Consider the following 13,970-nt stretch of genomic DNA (forward strand, 5'->3'; position numbering starts at 1 on the left):
TTCTTCTGCTGTTGCACATATTCCACAGCTGTCACAGTTTGTAGAGTGGTGCTGTTGTATTCTTTGTGATACACAAAGGTGGAAATACCTTTGAACCTGGTGAATTAAACTCAACTTGAACGCAGTCATAAAGGATTTGCCATTTATTTTTGGAGGGAGAAGCTGCACAGACAAGGTAACTCTATTTCAAAATGATAACTGAAAACATCTTAAGCTTTCCTCCTCTTCAGCAGGAATAAATCCCAGAAATCTGCAGCCATACCTGTCTTGAAAAACCTAGCAGAACACAAAGGTTTGACACAAATATGCCACAAAACTTTCTCAGAATTACAACTCTACTTATGCATTTTCCTCTCCCGTTGGAACTTTGTGGTAGCAAGAAGATAATGTTCTATAAAAGGTTTAGAAATTATAAAAGGTAGTTATTTTACTATTTTGTAAAAAGACCAAATAAAAATGAACCCAATATCTTTGACAATGTACCTAAACCAGGAAGGTTTATGCTGTGGAATCACAAAGGATATGTTTCACTAACAAACTAGAAGTTTATGTAATTTTCATTGTGTCAGTTCCATTACATGTCATGTGACTATAAACCATGGAACTATATGTAGTCCTATTTGACTTATATGGATGTAATAAGGAATAGGATATTATATAATTTATGACAGAATTTATATTTTAAGAAAGTTGAACGAGTATTTAAGACTCAGTTTCTTAAAATGCACCATTAATTTGTAGTTAATGAAGTATAAGAGGACTTCATGTAAATTTTATAAAACTTCTTCAGGAAGCTACCTAGGGCTGGAAAGGGAACAAATCTTCCACATCATTATAATTTTCAGAACTTGTTTTCATTTATCATAAGTACAATAAAATGAGTTTGTCTCTTTGGGCCTTTTTTACACCAAGAAGATCATAGGCAAAGGGGTAACAGGGTTTATATGTTGAACACTTCCTACAAGTGCCATTCAATATTCTAAGCAAGAATCCTTAACTCATTCAACTATGGTAATGTAGAATATACTGTAATTTGTTCTAATTAGCTCCAGCTCTGTACTATTTGGGGATTCATATTGTGAAGCAAGAGCTATTGCCATATGGTTCAGTATTATGGGAAGGTGTATAAAGTTTTCAATCAGCACTTCAAATATTTTCAAATAGATGGCAATTGTAGAATAGTCATTTACTACCAAATCATTCCCTCTGATCTTCCCAGTTTGATACTTTTTGATCTCTGCTTCAAATGATCTCCTCTACCACCTCCTGCTCTGTCTATCCTGTTCTTGTCCTATTTCTTCCAATTTGTTGTCCTTTTAAAAAAGAGTACCAACACAATCTATTATGATGATATTTCTTCTTTGTACTTTGTACTTCACCACATCATCCATTTTTCTATGTCTTATTCAGACATTTTTACTCCTAGACTGACTATTTTTTTTAAGATACTCTTTACTTTGCAAGGTATTTATTTTGCCATTATTTTTAGATATGTTATTTGAGTAGCATTTATGTTCAGCATTGAGTTCAGGACAGTATCTTTCTAAGGGAATTTAAAGACATAGCATAGTATATCAATTGCTAATTTCTCTAAATTTCATAATTTCTAAGAGAAATAATATTTTTCCAAAACTAATATGATGATTTATAATTTTTTAGAGAAATTCAAACTTTAGACCGGAACTGTGATTTTAAATGGCAAAATGGTAAAAATATAGAGAATTTTAACTCTACTTCTTAGCATGAAAAATATTCTTTTGCCCAACAACTGCTTCGTGTGAATGCTGTTATTGTTGTGCATCACACCCTGATGTGTCCAACTCCTCGGGCTTCACACAAGGAAATCAGTTCTGATGTGGGAGCCCGGAGAGAACATTGTGAATCTCAAAAATCATTTTATGGACCTGTGCCCAAGATTCTTAAGCTGTATTAGCTAGGCCTTGAAACTGAATCAACATTTTGGTAGTAGTTTAGAAGGCTGTGTCCTGAAGTACTGACAATGTCAAAACATGAGCTGCACTAATGACATTTCTTCTGTTCTGTACTTGATTCTTTGAGTAACTTTGTTGCATTCAAACCAAAATTGGAAAGCAAACAGCAAAGCATAATGATATAGTTATGACAGGAAGGGAAGGCATGCGTCCAGGTAGATCCAGTGTGATCCAATTCAGAAGCATTTGTCTTTTCTGTGTCCAACTTTTGAATTTAAGTTGTGCCTATTTGTTGTCAAACTCATCTTTCTAAAATCAATTTCTGTGAATATCCAAATGAAATGGTTCGGTGATTCTATAAACTCTATTTGCTTAACAAGTAAAAATAAGCTGATTGAATTTTCTCTGGAAATTTCAATTGCATTAAATTATTACATGTGGAATAAGAAATGTATTTAATATAAAATATTTCTCCTTTGTCCAGATATGCTCTGCTGAAGTGCAAAAACAGTAGCTCATTGTCTTGTTTTGAAAGAAAGATGTCTGCCAAGAAAGGCAGGAACCTCCCTTGGGATGGAAAATATGAGCCCCTTCCCTTATAGTTATTGAAACTGTGGAATTAAGGGTCTTTCAAGAAAATATATGGGAGAAGGAATAACAGTTCTTAACTAGGGGAGATAAATAAATAAATAAATAAATAAATAAAACCTATTTAATAAACTTATTAATAACAGTATACATATTAACAGAAGTATTCATTCATTCCGGTCTCTCAGTCAACAAAAGGCAGAAAAATTCCCAAAGAGAAAGAATAAAAAAGAACAAATCCTAACCTCCAAGACTCATTCACCTTTTTGGGTTTGGCTCAATGCAGAACTCTGGAGCTGTGAAAGGGATGTGCCCAACATTTCCAAACCATGCAGAAATGTGTTATGCACAACATGTGTCAAGCTGCAGACATCTGCAGACATTCTCTTGCCTTTTTGTACAGAGTATCTGATTGTTGATGACAACTGACATTTTTTATCATAAGGTCAACAGTTTAGTCTGAAAACATTCACCATGACTTAGGGAATTTATCTTGATAAGAGGACACTGCTAGGCTGAGTCTGGCTTTGTCATTTAGAAACAAATGCATTGAAAAAGACGAGAGGGATGAGAGCAGAGGGGAAAAGTGGAAATAAAAGGCCTGTTTACCTTGCAGGCATTTTTGTTGTCTTGCTCACTAAGTGCTACTTGCAGCTGATCATCAAGGTAGGCAGGCTTCTTCCAGAACAAGAAAGCTGCTTTTGTAAAATTTTTTCAAAAATTTTTTCATGGAGAGAGGACATGAAAAGCTGTCCTTGTGCAACCTTGGGAAATTATTTTCCATAACTTTAGGTATGTGTTTTTAGAGATAGTAGTGTTACGTGCCAGGAAACTCACTCATGTTTCAGATATCCTGCTTGATTCAGTATTTAATATTTGGTTTACATAGCCTCTGTTTTCAATTAATCTTTTTTTGATAACTACATACTATTTTTGAAATATTACATACTCCCATAATCCAATTCACACAAAGATTGAATTGGCATTCATTTTAAAATGTGTTTTATGGGGTTTCATTAATTCATGAGGAGGCAAAGGTTATGCTAAGAGTGAATAATATTTGCATAATAGTAACCACTTACTTCCTGTTCTTGCAGTCATTCAAATAAGGGTCCAGCCTGCATGTTTGACTTTTCAATCCATTTTTCTCAGTCCATTACAAAACTGTTATACATATGCAGTGTTCATAAAAGTCCAGGTATATTCTTGTATCCAGAGTTCAGACAAATGCAGGAAGAATAGATGCATTCCATACATGTGAAGAATGTACAGTGAAAGAAGAAATTCTGAAAGAAATTGTAATCTGAAAATAATTTATGCAGAACAGGATGGAATTAATATGGCCTCATTGAGTTTTTGTGTAACACTCAAAGCAAACCAGTTTGCATATGGATGGAGCAGAGCAGGAAGATGGAAGGAACAGCCACTTGCTTTGCTTCCACTCTTAAAATGTCTTGGAAATGACCAGCACTCAGCTGGTCTGAGCTGCATCAGCCAGCCTCTAGGACCTTTGGAGGGCTCCCAATGTGGCAGACTGTTTTCTATGCTGCTGCGCTGCTGAGCTTTGTTACATTGTCCTACTACAAAACACAATGTTCCCCTCTAATTTCAGACAAACTTGTTTGGGCTTTAAACAGGTTGCCAAGAAAGTCACAGTATTCACCAACATGTAAGATGAGCACACATGAATATAGGATTTTGGTGCAAAGGAAGTCTGAAGGGAGTGTCATAAAATCATCCCCAGTTGATGCCCAGTGCCAGATACTCCTGACTGGTATATTGCTTTAGTTCAAAAACACAAGGTGAGCTGTGTACCAAAATAACTATAGCTGTATACAAAACCTGAAATTACCAGTACTCTTATGCATTAATATCTTTGAAGCAGCACAGTTTTAACTGAGTACTATATTAAGATACAGAAATAAGTTTTAAAATTTCTTCTGGTTTATTATCTGACTGTGGAAACTCCTAGTCAGTTAAACATCCAAACTTAGACAGAGACAACTTGACAGCAAGGTTTAGAAATCACAGTCATTAGACACTCTTAAGGGACTTTTCTGCAACCTGGAGGCAATACCTACAATATGTTGAGATGGGTAAAAGTTTTCCTGATGGTAAAAAAGAGATAAGGGCAGAGGTTTCCAGAGGCAAAGACAGATGTCGATTTTGATTTCTCTCTTCCTTACTGCTGGAGGACTTGCACCAATTTTCCATGAGCAACAAGAATTAGTAATAGCTGGCCTCCAGAGGCAGACATTGACAGGCTGGAATGAGTAAACTGAGTCACTTACTGCCCCTGAAGAATGGAGACACCAGCTACAGGCACTTAAAGTTTGTACCACCCCATTCTCTGCTCAGATGCAGAAGAACTTGTGTTTGATGGAATTTTCAGACTCAAGTAAAATACAGTTTCACATTGTTTCAGAAAAGAGCATGAGGAGGTACCATAAATTCAATGTACCTACACTCCTATTACCTGTAAATGTGCTGAGATAACTTGGGTATTGTGGGAATCTTTTTTTAAGGAATAATCAGAAAAAATAGTTTTTACTTTAACTAATTTAAAAAGGGGTATGATTTTTTTTGTTGTTGTTGTTGTTGTTGTAGAAACCAATTTCTTAATTGTTCCCAGGGGATAATTGTTTCAGAGTATGTCCTCATATACAGTGACTTAAGAAACATTTGATTATGGAACCTGAGCAGATTTGAAACAAACATATGGAAGACAGGATGTAATCACTGACCTGCAAAACCTTCCTAAGATCCTTAAGGAGCAAATCACAGGGCAGCACTACAGAGATGCAGTGACTTTTGCTGCTGAAGTGCAAGTTAGATATGGTACTTCTCCATCAGTAGCTACAAGTACTTTTTAAGAATCAAAATGCTATTTACCTCATTTTCTTTTCACTGCCTATATCTAGATAAGCTTTATTTCTCAGGAAGGAAAAAATTTATAGTTTCCCTAATGAGTTGTGACAAGCTCTGTTCATCTTTCAGCTTCTTTTTTCTGGTATGTTGAAGCCTAATGGTTTTCATTTATTATATTAAAACAAAAATACAGTGAGACTTTAAAATCTACTACAGAAGAAAGATCTCTTATCATTGTTTGTCCATTTATGCCTTGCACACAAGCTTTGCCAAAGGTAAATGGGCTAATGGACACTTTGAATTCTCTTTGCAGCTGTGGTACTGACCTGCTACGTGTGCAGTTCACTTATTATTCTTTCGTTCATCCCTTCTTCTTAGATCAGAAGCTCTTCAGGGCAAATGAATGATGTTGTCATTATGGCTGTCAAAGAGATACAGTGCTCTAACTTCTTACTCCAACTTCTTGCTTCTTTGCTCAAAGAAGATATTTTCCCCTTAGTCAAAAACTTGTATTAAAATTGGTCTACAGTGCCAAATTTCTCCAGCAGTATCTATGAACCATAATCTCACAACGAATTTTGTACAAGCTCAACTTCCTTCCCTATGAAAATTCTGGCAACATTTCAAGAGAAAACAGTTCCATTTCTACCTCAAGTTAATTGAAAGTTTTTCTAGGATACCTCTTATTGCATAGTTTACAAAGAAATAGTCAATATTTTTTAATTTGCAGTGTTTTATGAAGTTTTCATAACAAAAACTTATGCAACAATTTGATATTTTGAAAAGAGGACTGTTCTAAATACAAAGTATTTGTAAAAAGGCAAAATAAAGTGACAATTTTATCTATTGCTCATTAATGCTATTTACATAGCATCAGCATCATGTAGACAAGATTGTAATTGTGCTTCAGGAAAAATTCTTCCTCTGCATGGTGGCAAAACTGAGAAAACTGCAGAGAGACACACCCTGGAGCATCATTGGTTGCTGAGATGTAGAGAGCTGTTTATCTAGAGAATATTTTCTTTATTTATACAGAGAAAAGCTATATCTGTCTTACTGATGACGACATGTCAAGCCACCAAAATGCAATCTTACAGGCACTGTTATGAATTCTGCTTTAATTTGCCACCCATCTTTTAATTTTTACAGTATGCATAAAGCATTTAATGACACAGGAAACATTAATAGCCTTACATCTATTACTTATCCTGTTGTTACTGCAATTCTCCTCACCTGGCAAAGGAAACATGAGCAATTCTAAGTGCAGTATAGAAGGTAATGAGAGAAACAACCCAAATTAAGAGAATAAAGTCCAACAATGTTACAATGACTTTAATGAAATAGGCATTTACCTTATACCTAATATTAGCAAATATTCAAACTATATTTCTCATTTCTAACTGGAACATTTAGCTGACTTAAGGTGCTTTTAATGATCATTCTACAGAACATGATAAATCTCTAGATTTTATTTAAATTTAATATTTGAAGGGTTATTGAGAATGATATGAGTTTGCCTCCTCAAAGCAACAGGATTAGAAAAAAAAAAGGGAAGGTTCTGGGGGTTTTTGTTTGTTTTTTTTTGGTTAATTGTTCTTTAGTGGGATCTCTTGTAGCATGGAAGGCAGTGATTCCTCTATCTTTCATAAGTTAAAAAAGTGGAATTAAAAAATAAAGATATAGAATAGGATGAAATATTAAAGGTAATTTCAAATTTTGTACTTTTATAATTAGCAGCAAAAACAATCTTGAACATAAACTCAAGTTTCCTACATATAGCTCTGAGGCAAATCTGGAATTTTCAGTTGCATCCATATCATTAAGAAATTAATTTAGTCAGCCTCATTTTCTGAAGGGATGTTATCAGCTCCACTCTTCATGCACTTTGATATCTCCTACTCCCAAGCAGATCAGGCTTCAGTAGAATTTGAAGCAATTGTGCAGCTTGACCTTATCTTTCTCTTCAGACACCATGTGCATTTGAATAGGGATTTCTGGGTGCACAAACAAGTAAAGCAGCCAGAGATCTGCAGAGAGCTTCAGACTCATTTAATAGCCACTACAGCAGATATCTAAGCTCACCTGACATTCCTGAGCAATAGTATTGACTCAGTATTGCCTTACATTCCTTCTCCCCTCACTCACCTCTACTTGACACTGTTACAGTCCAGTTTTTAAAGTTACTAGAAATGCCTCTGACCCAAACTAAGATGCAAAGAAGACCATATGCCAAAGTCAATATTATGGATTTTATTTGATAGCAAATGTATGAGAGAGAGAGAGAGAAAAAAAAAAGAGGAGAGAAAGAGAGAGAAAAAAGAGAAGAGAAAGAAACAGAACATAAATGGGGGACAGAAAGAAAGTGACAGAGACGGAATAAAGAAAATATCACCACTCCATGGATCCCACCAATGCCTCGATGACCCTCTCCAGCTGGTCTTGGTGATGAAGGTCCCCTGAAAAGCACAGAATATACACTCAGGCCAGGTGGGAATGCCCAGATACCTTCCTTGGACAGGGGCAGTTTGATACAGTCTCTTGCAGCAGACTCTGGATCTGTTGCATCATTTTGCATCCCTTGCAGTGCTCTGCTGCAAGGCCTCTGGAGATCACTTTAGGGGTGTTTGATAGATTATGATGCCTGCTCATTGCCTCTCATGGCAATGTCCTGTGGATGTGGCCTGTGGGGTTTCACAGCTGGGCTGGTTTGTGTAGGGGAGGATGGGTGTCCACTGCCTCTAACCAGAGGTTATGCCACACTCCTGAAACCTCCCCACTCCTCATTTTGGGGGCATCTGTGGGCTGTGGTCTCCTCCACCCCAAACCCAGGCAGGGATGATTCTCTCCTGTGTTTGGCTTTTTTATGGATGCATTCCTTTTCTTCAGTCTTATTTCTCTCTAGACTGAGATGATTGAACAATAGTGTTGCCTTTATCTTATCTAGGTGGCTTAACTCACAGTCCAAAGTTCCAGTCAGGAATCTTTAAGGAAGGGTGGGCTTCTGTGGTTGTAGCTTCTTGATGCAGCTTTTGCTATAATGGGCAAAACTCCTTCATAACCGTGTTTAAGGCATGAAGCATTTCAGTCCCTGACCTACACCCATATTTTTAAGTCAATAGGGAATATAACTGTTTTCTACTGAGGCTAATGTAGACACTAATAATTTTAAAACTAATTTATTCTAAATTCTTTGCCAGTATGTCATTATCTTGCTGAGGTGTTTGGAACTCTCAATTATTTTTGTAATGGCCAAATTAATTGCTTAAATATAAAATGCACCAAGTTTGATGTTTGGTAACAATTATGACCAGCAGGCAAAGGTGTTCAGTTATCTTTTTTAATTACCATATCAACCATAATGAAAAGCTACTGTATTTTTTGCTTTATTTGTGTATTTTATATAAACTGCCCAAATTCTCATTCAAATGCTTTTCTTTCTCTTCTGATGATTGGGATGGTCTTTCACTACATTTTGAAATTTAACATCCTGGGAACATTTCTAAAAACCTCTCTCTAATGTGAAAACTGACACAGCTTTAGTAAACTTCAGTACTGATTCAATTATGCACAAATTAACGTAGATAAATGGAGCCATACCTACCAAGAAATAAAAATCCAAGCATTGTGTTGAGAGTATTTTTCATAATGATGTTTTTCATATAAAAAATGTCTGAGCACTTTCCAATTGGAAATATGATTACAGGTTGAAAACACATCATTGATTTTAAAATTTAATTTTTAAAAACATAATTAGAGGGGATGTATGAATTTTTAAAGGAAAACCCTAACTTTTTTTTGCCTTTTCTATATTGAAAGCCTTCATTAAGTACTATATTCTTATTTTTGTACTATATTCTCATAACCTGTCTCTCCTTATGAAGTTTACAAACTATAAACCTGCAGGAAATAGGATTTTGAAGCTTTAGGGAACAAAGATCAAATTCTAAAATGATTATGCTGGTTAATTTTCATGTCAAAGAAAATATGGAGTGGAAGTTTACATTGCAAACTTTTTTGTGCTTCAGAATAAAAACCCTAAACCTAAAAAACAGAATAGCCAAGTGAATCAATATGAATCAAGAGATAGAAAATTTTCAGTAAAGTGCTAGCAGGAAATAATAGATGGAGGTTGGAATAGGAGAGAGTAGGAGAAGATAGATGTGGGACTCAATCAACTGAGAAACACTTGAGCACCTTTGGGTAGAACTACCTTTACTATCTTATTTTTTATATGCAACAAGACCCTTAAATGTCAATCTAAATTTAATCATCCTCTATAATTTAAAAACAAAACAAAACAAGGTAGGAAAATTTGGGATAAACGATGTAAAAGAACAGAAAGGCAACTTTAACCTTTACCCTAACAGTTTTAAATAAACTATTCTAGCTGTACAGTTTGCAAACATGAGCGTGTCTAACTGCTTTCACACACTAAATGCCGATCACTCTTTGAGTGCTATAGAAGTTAGGAAATGTCTTAGCACATTAGAAGTTAATTAAACTTAAAAACATCTAAGTCATTGAGTCTTCCAAATATGGTAAAGAATTTACTGCTGCATTTGGAGACCTCTCGATGGATAGAGCAGAGAATACAAAAAACTGATCCATGGAGAGACTTAGTGGCATCTCCTGGCTTGTGAAATATTTTTATATATTTAATGATTTTTCTGATGTTTTACCTAGGAATTCTGAGCCATAAGGCTACATAAACACCTCACTGCAATTTACTGCAGCTGCTTTATAACCATGTTGTAGTATCTGCCCAACTGCTAGGCAGGATCACTTTCACTGTGTTAAGTTTCCAAGGATAACAATGTGACATCTGCTGCAAGATAAGCTCATTCTTGAGAAGTTACTAATAAGAAAATAATGAAGCAATTAATTAAGAGTCCTTTCTTATATTTCTCTTTTAAATTCATATTTCTGGATAGAAATGTTGTACTTGTCCTGGTTTAGGGCAAATTTGGTAGGAAACCCCTGAATGGGGTCCCTCTAAAAAGCAAATTCAAGTGGCCCCTCCCCCAACTGGTTTGGGAAAGATTTCCTTGGAGAAAAGTGGAAAACACCCTGTTTGTTTAACAAGTGAATATTCACAAGGATATAAAATGAATAATATAAAAAAATAAAACCTCTCACTGTTCTGAAGAGAATGCAAATTCAAAAAGTCCTTCTCATGGGCTGTAGCTCGGCTCACTCAGTCTGTTACCAGTCCTTCCTGCACCGAAAAATGCTGCATCCTGGACCCTGGTGGGCCACAGGGGCAAGATCCCAGTGTTTTTCTGGGTTTTCAGTCCAGAGCAGGTTTGAACAGTTCCAAGAAAAAGAAAAACCACAGTCCAGGGAACTTTTGTGCCTCAGCTAGCTAAAAAAAAAATAAATTAATAAAAAGCAAAGGAGAGCTCTCTCCCACTGTCCATCTGTGCTGCAGACAACACAGTCTGGGAGAAAAGAAAGCTGAAACTCTTATCTTTATATTTTGAAAACAGCCACCTCAGACATTTCACCATTTCTCCTTCTCCCCCCACTTCACTCTCAGACCTAGTTTTAAGGGTAGAGAACTTAATATCCACCATAAACAGAACAGACAATTAAGGATACAAGCCTCATAAAGTTACCCCAAGACAAATGTAAATTCATGTAAGCATTTTATTGTTATATTTTATTTTTCTGTCTTCTGTTTCAATAGTGTTAATTATGGATGTAAATATAATCTTCAAGTGAGCTTTAGACTTCTTTTTACCATTTAAATCTGCTTCAAAATCTTGTGTTGGAATGGCATTGTACAACATTTGTCCCCTTTTACTTGGTGTTGGAACCAATATTGAAGGGAGGGAGTTGCAAGGGTATAAGAAGATTGATGTTTTCCTTTGAGATTTAGGACATCTAAATTTTAGAAGACAAAACAAATAAATTTCCATAGCTCTCATGTCCACCCCATTCTTTTGAGTGGTTTGAATACAGCATGTGATAGGGAGATGACACTGGCTGCACAAAACAAGCCAAGCGAACACACTGGAGAAATTTCCTAAAGAATTTCTCTGTGGGACTCCTACAAGGTTTCAAAATAAAAATCAGCTTCTGACTGTAAACTTGGACAAAGACTCCTCTCTTCTTCCTCGTGGTTCCATTACTGGCATCATGTTAATATTCCTGATGTAGCACATTTCTTTCCATAGAAGCACCTTTTGGTAGCTTGGTAAGCAATAAGATGCCTTTGCTGTTGCTTGAAATGAAAAAGGAAGAAATTTTAAAAGAACAGATATGTTGCCAAAACACAAGTATCACAATTTGAAAAAGTGAATTGAGTAAGAAATAAATGTTCCAATATAAATCAAATATCTAAATATTCTCACATCTCAAATATGAGTTATTAGATAAGTTCTCTGTTAAAAAAAAGTCTACCTAAATGAAATTGCGTTCTGACAACTTAAACAAATCTTCACCAATATAGCTAATGCTGTGATAACTCTGTTTCAAAATAATATTACAGCATTCTGTCTTGATTTGATTTCAATTTATCCACATGTGAACTCTTGTGCTGTTTACCTATATAGAAAAAGTGACCCACACTTCTTCAAATTCTCTTTTATAGACATAGCATCAAGGAATAGATGTACTTTTTCTATTAGACATATACCCAGTTATGATATTTTTTTTTACTGCTCTTATTCATTTTGGCTTCACAGTCCTCAGTTACCAGATGCAGGATATACAACTCTTCTGTGCTAGTGCTCTATTCAGAATGCAAAATGAGCTGGTAGCTGTCCTTTCTAATGAAATCTTCCAAATTTATAAGGGTATGAAGTAGGTACTGATGTAAAAGTGAAACTTTCAAACCTTTTCATTCTCAAAGGAACCTTTATCTTAAGTTTGGTCTGAAACAAGATAGCATAAGAAACCAAATCTGATAACCACAGCTGTGTCTTGCCATTTGTATGCAGTAATGGAACTTGAAGAACAATGGAAAGAAAAACAACATGCCAAGATTCTGGAGTTAGGAAACTGTGTACAAAAGACTAGTCTTGAATCTGTAACCTATAAATATTCCATTCAAATTCACTTAAAATGTATGCATTTAGAGTGCTGTGAGCTAACATTTTTTAATTACTACTTGAAATACACCTCCAAATATTTTACCCACTCCTCCCAAAAACAAAGGAAAAAAAAGTCATATTTCCAGCTCTTATTGCAAATCAGAAGAGCTAGAGTGGAAAACATTAGCTGTGTTTTATTAAATTGTTAGGTGAATTATTTGTCCCTTTAAATTGCAGGACATAGCAGCAAAAATGAATAGAGGTAGGGAATGAGAAGAATATTACACCTGCATGCTGCTGATGCAGGTGCACCCTGCTTCACCCACCATCTGTACTGCAATATTCTGATAGTCACGGGCTCTTGCCCTGTTTGATGGCAGCACACTTCTCACAGTCGTGGATAAGCTGAGAAATACTGTCCATGGTTAAATCTATCCCTCGGTCTCGTGCCTGCTTATAGGTGACATCTCTACCCTGATGGCCTGAGGCATCATGGGCCCATTGAGCTAGGAATAAACCCCTGTGTTGCCAATCTAGGTCAATCTTTGACACGCCTATCTTTGCAGCCTGGTCTACCTGCTCATTATTTTGGTGCTCCTCATTGGCTCTACTCTTGGGGACATGGGCATCTACGTGGCAGACCTTCACAGGCATTATCCCTTCCCTGGTAGCAATGTCTTTCCACTCATCAGCAGCCCAAATTGGTTTTCCTCTATGCTGCCAGTTAGCCTCTTTCCACCTCTCCAGCCATCCCCACAGAGCGTTGGCTACCATCCATGAATCAGTGTAGAGGTAGAGCTTTGGCCACTTCTCTCTTTCTGCAATGTCCAGGGCCAGTTGAACAGCTTTGACTTCAGCAAGTTGGCTTGATCCACCTTCTCCTTCAGTGGCCTCTTCCACCTGTCGTGTGGGGCTCCATACGGCTGCTTTCCACTTCCAGTTCATCCGTATAATGCGACAGGAACCATCAGTAAAAAGGGGATTTTGTGTTTCTTCCGCTGGCAGTTGGTTATATGGAGGAGTTTCTTCAGCACGTGTCACTTCTTGTTCCTCTTCATTAATGAGACCAAAGTTTTCACCTTCTGGCCAGTTTGTAATTATTTCCAGAATTCCGGGGCAATTCAGCTTCCCAATACAGGTGGGCTGTATTATGAGAGCAATCCACTTACTCCATGTAGCACTGGTGGCATGGTGGGTAGAGGGAACCTTTGCTTTGAATATCCACCCCAGTACTGGTAGTAGGGGTGCCAGGAGGAGTTGTGCTTCAGTGCCTATTACCTCTGAGGCAGCTTGGACTCCTCCATAGGCTGCTAAAATTTCCTTCTCTGTTGGAGTATAGTTGGCTTCAGACCCTCTGTACCTTTGACTCCAAAATCCCAGTGGTTGGCCTTGAGTCTCCCCAGGCACCTTCTGCCAAAGGCTCCAGGACAAACCATAGCTCCCGGCTGCAGAGTAGAGCACATTCTTCACATCTGGTCCTGTCCTGACTGGGCCAAAGGTTACTGCATGAGCGATCTCCTGCTTGATCTGGGCAAAGGCTTGTTGTTGC

This window comes from Passer domesticus, chromosome 4, assembly GCF_036417665.1.
Source record: "Passer domesticus isolate bPasDom1 chromosome 4, bPasDom1.hap1, whole genome shotgun sequence".
Taxonomy (NCBI): Eukaryota; Metazoa; Chordata; class Aves; order Passeriformes; family Passeridae; genus Passer; species Passer domesticus.